The sequence below is a fragment of the Erpetoichthys calabaricus genome, chromosome 15 (genome assembly GCF_900747795.2).
Source record: "Erpetoichthys calabaricus chromosome 15, fErpCal1.3, whole genome shotgun sequence".
Taxonomy (NCBI): domain Eukaryota; kingdom Metazoa; phylum Chordata; class Cladistia; order Polypteriformes; family Polypteridae; genus Erpetoichthys; species Erpetoichthys calabaricus.
In genome coordinates this window covers 91,835,218-91,840,758 of record NC_041408.2, presented here as the reverse complement: position 1 = coordinate 91,840,758, position 5,541 = coordinate 91,835,218, and the positions used below count along the sequence as shown (strand labels likewise).

Sequence of the window (5,541 nt, the reverse complement as noted above, 5' to 3'; positions counted from 1 at the left end):
GATAGATAGATAGATAGATAGATAGATAGATAGATAGATAGATAGATAGATAGATAGATAGTGTGAAAGGCACTTTATAATAGATAGATAGATAGAACTGAAAGGCACTATATGATAGATAGATAGATAGATAGATAGATAGATAGATAGATAGATAGATAGATAGATAGATAGATAGATAGATAGATAGATTTTGTTAGTAAATATCTTCATTTTGGGCGGCACGGTGGTGCAGTGGGTAGCGCTGCTGCCTCTCAGTTAGGAGACCCGAGGTTCGCTTCCCGGGTCCTCCCTGCGTGGAGTTTGCATGTTCTCCCCGTGTCTGCGTGGGTTTCCTCCCACAGTCCAAAGACATGCAGGTTAGGTGGACTGGCGATTCTAAATTGGCCCTAGTGTGTGCTTGGTGTGTGTTTGTGTGTGTTCTGTGGTGGGTTGGCACCCTGCCCAGGATTGTTTCCTGCCTTGTGCCCTGTGTTGGCTGGGATTGGCTCCAGCAGACCCCCGTGACCCTGTGTTCGGATTCAGCGGGTTGGAAAATGGATGGGTATCTTCATTTTTAAAGATTCTTCTTTGCTCTTCTGTCCACACACCAGGGGTTCATATGAAGGCCTCACGTATTTTCGGACGTTTCTTTACATTTTGTACAGTTATGCCAGTTAGTCCAAGGCTGGCTGCTCTGTGGTGAGTCTCTCCTGGGCTGGCCAGTGAAGATCCTCGTCTGCTTTATGATTATTTTTGGAGACCCCCTGATAAGGCTGTTTTTATAGCCTTTTCCTGGGCCTCTTAAAATAATGGAGATATTTTTTGGGGTTGCAGATGTCAAGAAATAAAACAGTCAGATCATTTTTTTGACTTAAAACGCTTTTCAAGATCCGTCTCCCTGCGTTAGCGTTTTGTTTTTATCATGCCAGCCGTCATTGTTGACTGTCTACCAGGCTGTCACTGCGCAGGTCGGTCAGCGGTGTGTGACATGTGACATCTTTACCACAATGGTTTAAAGGTCAGCAGCATACACTTCTTAACTGTTCAAGTTTATGGATAAATCAAATCTGTTCTTTAACTTTGATTTCTGTCTTTTGCTTTGGCTTTAACTACATGAAATGTGCACTTAAAAAGGTCTCTGTGTGATTTCTGGATCATTACAGATTAGGATAAATGTGTACATTGGTGAAGGAGTCTTTAGTTTGTAAATTGTGGTATGAAAAACTTCAACTTCTTGTTATTAGGGACTTTGATTCCCGGTTTGTATTTTGTGGTAGATGAAAGATTTGTTAGAGTTTTGCTAAACAGACTTGGGAAGACTTTCAACGAGATCTCATCTGGTGGTCCTCTTACTTAAAACATTCACCTTTGAGTCAGTGCAGTATTTCCATAAAGTATTTTTAGCTTTAACTGAGAACACGTACGCACATTTGTTAGTGGTCCATACAAAGGGCCGATATCCTGTCCTGAGCTGTTTTCCGCCTTGCATACAAACATACTGGGATAGACTGCAGACTCCGGCCACCCCAGTGACCCTGAATAGGATCTCAAATGTCTGAGAATGACATGTGCTGCTGGAATAGAAACTCAAGCATAGTGTAGTAAACCCGAGAGAATCCCCACCGCAGCAGACAGAACCTGTGACGCCCACAGAGACAGGATTGGAGCCCACCATCTCTAAAGCTGTGAGTCAGCAGGGCTACACATGTGCAAGATTATAAAACATGAAACACATCTACAGAAAGACGTGACATTCCAGTGACTGAGGCACGTCAAAGACAAGTCAGCTAACAAAGTTAGGGCTGCAAGATGAGCAGGTCTGGCTTTAATTAAACAAGATGGTTTATCATAGCAAGTGGAAAAGTTACAGATATCATATCAGTCAAGAAAAACAGGGAAATGGATAACTCACATCAAGTGACAGCATAGAATTGTCATTACAGCCACCGAAGGAGGGTGCGCCTTCTCACTTGTTACCCATTGATATTTAGAGCAGCTTTCACTGGGCATTGCCATATTAAATGTACACTGGCAGTATTATCGTATGTCATTGGGGACATTGGACACCCCTGTTATATGTCCTCTGGGTGGACACCCCTATGCTAAATATAGACTTTTAGTATTACTGTACACCCTTGGGGACATTTCAGACGCCTGTTATATGTCCTGTGGGGGACACCCCTGTGCTATATATCGACTTTCAGCATTACCATACGTCATTGGGGACTGTCACGACCTACTCTAGATCTTTTTGTTAAACTCTACTCTAATTCGGTGCTGATGGCTTACTTGAGTCCTGCCCTGATTACCCACCTATTGAGGTGCCCGTTGTTAAGAAATCACCTGGGTGTTGGTGGGGTGTGGGTTATAAAAGAAGCTTCTTTGGGTTTTAGGGTAGAGAGACAGAGAGAGTGAGAGGAGAAGGACAGCGTGAGGTATGGAGAGGTAGGGCTGGATGGCCTGGCTTTGGGTTTTTGTTTCCTGTTGCTTATTAAAGTAAAGTGATTGTTGTAAGGTAGCCATCTATGTGATAAATGTCAATCGTATGCATCTAGCTGTGTAAACTTTGTGTAGCTAAGACAGCTAAGTTAGTGTTGTCCTCCTGCCTTGTTCGTTTTGTGTAATTTTCTCCATATTGTGAGGTTTTTTTTTTTTGACAATAAAAGGGGGTCTGTTTTTATTTAGCTGGTTTTGTTTTTTTCTGTGTTTTGTCCCCCCCTCTCACTCTCTCACAGTGTGCGGCCTATTTATATACCCCTAGGCCTTTTGGTAGGCCATAACAGGGACATTGGAGGCCCCTATTCTATGTCCTGTGGGTGACACCCCTATGTTAAATATACACTGTCAGTATTACAGTACACCCTTGGGGACACCAGAGCCCCCTGTCATATGCCCTGTAGGTGACACCGCTATGTTAAATATAGACTTTCAGTATTACTTTATGCCCTTGGTGACATTGGAGACCCTTGTCCTATGCCCTGTGGTTGACACCCCTATGTTAAATATACACTGTCAGTATTAACGTACGCCATTGGGGACACCAGAGCCCCCTGTCCTATGTCCTGTGGGTGACACCCCTATGTTAAATATACACTGTCAGTATTACCGTATGCCCTTGGGGACACCAGAGCCCCCTGTCCTATGCCCTGTGGGTGACACCCCTATGTTAAAAATACACTGCCAATATTACCGTATGCCCTTGGGGACACCAGAGCCCCCTGTCCTATGCCCTGTGGGTGACACCCCTATGTTAAATATACACTATCAGTATTACTGTATACCCTTGGTGACATTGAAGACCCCTGTCCTCAGTCCTGTGGGTGACACCCCTATGTTAAATATACACTGCCAATATTACCGTATGCCCTTGGGGACACCAGAGCCCCCTGTCCTATGCCCTGTGGGTGACACCCCTATGTTAAATATACACTGCCAATATTACCGTATGCCCTTGGGGACACCAGAGCCCCCTGTCCTATGCCCTGTGGGTGACACCCCTATGTTAAATATACACTGCCAATATTACAGTATGCCCTTGGGGACACCAGAGCCCCCTGTCCTATGCCCTGTGGGTGACACCCCTATGTTAAATATACACTGTCAATATTACCGTACACCCTTGGGGACACCAGAGCCCCATGTCCTCAGTCCTGTGGGTGACACTGCTATGTTAAATATAGACTTTCAGTATTACCGTATGCCCTTGGGGACACCAGAGCCCCCTGTCCTATGTCCTGTGGGTGACACCCCTATGTTAAATATACACTGTCAATATTACCGTACACCCTTGGGGACACCAGAGCCCCCTGTCCTATGTCCTGTGGGTGACAGAGACTGAAGTTTCCCTTACAGTTTCCCACTCCACCCTAATTGTATCAAATGCTTTTCTTCAAATATCAATTTCCAGCATAAAACGTCACTTTATCTCAGGACAGGTGGCACCAGCAGCCCCTGTATCACAATGTAACTCGTTATGAATTACTTACAGTATTTAGACTTTTAATGCATTCACATTTTTCAGATTATTCACATTTGCACACAATTCCTTGATCTGATGATTCCAGAAATGTCCGTTCATTTCACAACACACATTGCACAGATATACAGTCTTCCCATATTTTCCCCCCGTTTGCATTCAACCGGTTGACCCGCATGCTCATCATATTATTATTATTATTATTATTATTATTATTCAAGTGGCAGATCTCAGCCGTCTGGAGGTTCTGCACATCAGGACTGGCACGTTGTCTTGCATTCCTGAGCGCGTACAAAACTCCCCGTAAAAGCTGGCAGATCGGGCACTGACCGTGGAGGCAGCTGTCTTGTCGTCAGTGGAATTTAAATTTAGTACCATCTGTTACAGAGGGGAGATTAAAACATGTAAATAATTGGCCCCAAACTGAATTTCAGGATGTGCGATGTGGTTTCAGAGTAAGCTCAGGATACGTTTAGGAAGCGCGTTCATGGAAAACCGAACTCGTACAAAGTGGACGGCTAGTTGGCAAAACTGGGTCTGAGGAGTGGTGTAGTCCCTTTAGGAGTAATTCTACGTTTCAACATAAATCGCTATTAGATCGGTCAAACATTCAACGAAAATAACATACTTTTACAAATGTTCCCTTTTATATATCTTTTTTCCAGTTCTAATTTTTTATTTTGTTTTTAAAAAGGGAAGCATATCCTTCTTGACTTACGGGCTCAGCAATCAAGTATTTCTGTTGACAAGACCAACTTTTTATATCTGTTGCTTGGAAATTTCTATTCTCCTGAATGCTCACTTTATACCGGCAGTAATGTTTTTAATGTGGAGGACTGGGAGACGCACAAAGTCAAAAGGCCGACAGTCAGTCCTATCTTTGAAACAAACTGGAAACGTAATCCAAAACCGATGTTTCAGAACCAAGAGAAAGAGATCAAAAACAGAACAACAGGATCCAAAAGATTTGAGCGCAAGTTCGATCGGTAAAATGCGGATACTATGGAGATGTTTGAAGTGACCTTTACACCATCTCTCTGGTGACGTCACAGGCAGAACTGCTACGACAACGGGAAATACCAAAACCCTGAAAAAGCTTCATCAATTTACACTGAGAACAAAAACCGACGAGAATATCGGAATCCTTGAATTCTAAAATAAATCAATCAATCCCTCAGCCATAACGACAAGGACAATCCCTGTTGTCTGGATCTCGAGTCCACAGACAGGTTACGAATTATTAGACGGGCCTACCCCAACCACAAAGACCTGACCTTACCTCTTTCGGGGCTGATGTCGACTGTTGTCAAAAGGAGGAGTTGACGATGGTAATCGACTGTAAACTGTGACAAAAAAAACGTTATGTTTTAGTGGGACTCTCGTAACAAGAAGGAAAGTTAGCTTCATTGGTTTTGACCGAGATTCCGTGCGTTCCCGTGAGTAGCAAGGCACAAACAACGTCAAAAATGGCGAGAGATCAAAGCGGACGTGTAAAGCAAAATACTCCGTGGACGATGTTTTGCCTATCCTCTCTGAACTGCACTATGACTTGTCAGACTCAAATTTTGATCCAAGTGATCGAA

At 43.6% G+C, this 5,541-nt stretch overlaps 1 long non-coding RNA gene across 1 annotated transcript; it reads right to left on the bottom strand.

Annotated features, from left to right (window-relative positions):
* Positions 1-1,778: 1,778 nt before the first annotated feature.
* LOC127525911 (uncharacterized) lies at positions 1,779-4,201 on the bottom strand. Its single transcript, XR_007933534.1, has 2 exons — positions 3,665-4,201; positions 1,779-3,243 (listed from the first exon to the last, which is right to left on the bottom strand). It is a non-coding gene; the product is annotated as an uncharacterized LOC127525911 (long non-coding RNA).
* Between the last annotated feature and the right edge of the window lie 1,340 nt (positions 4,202-5,541).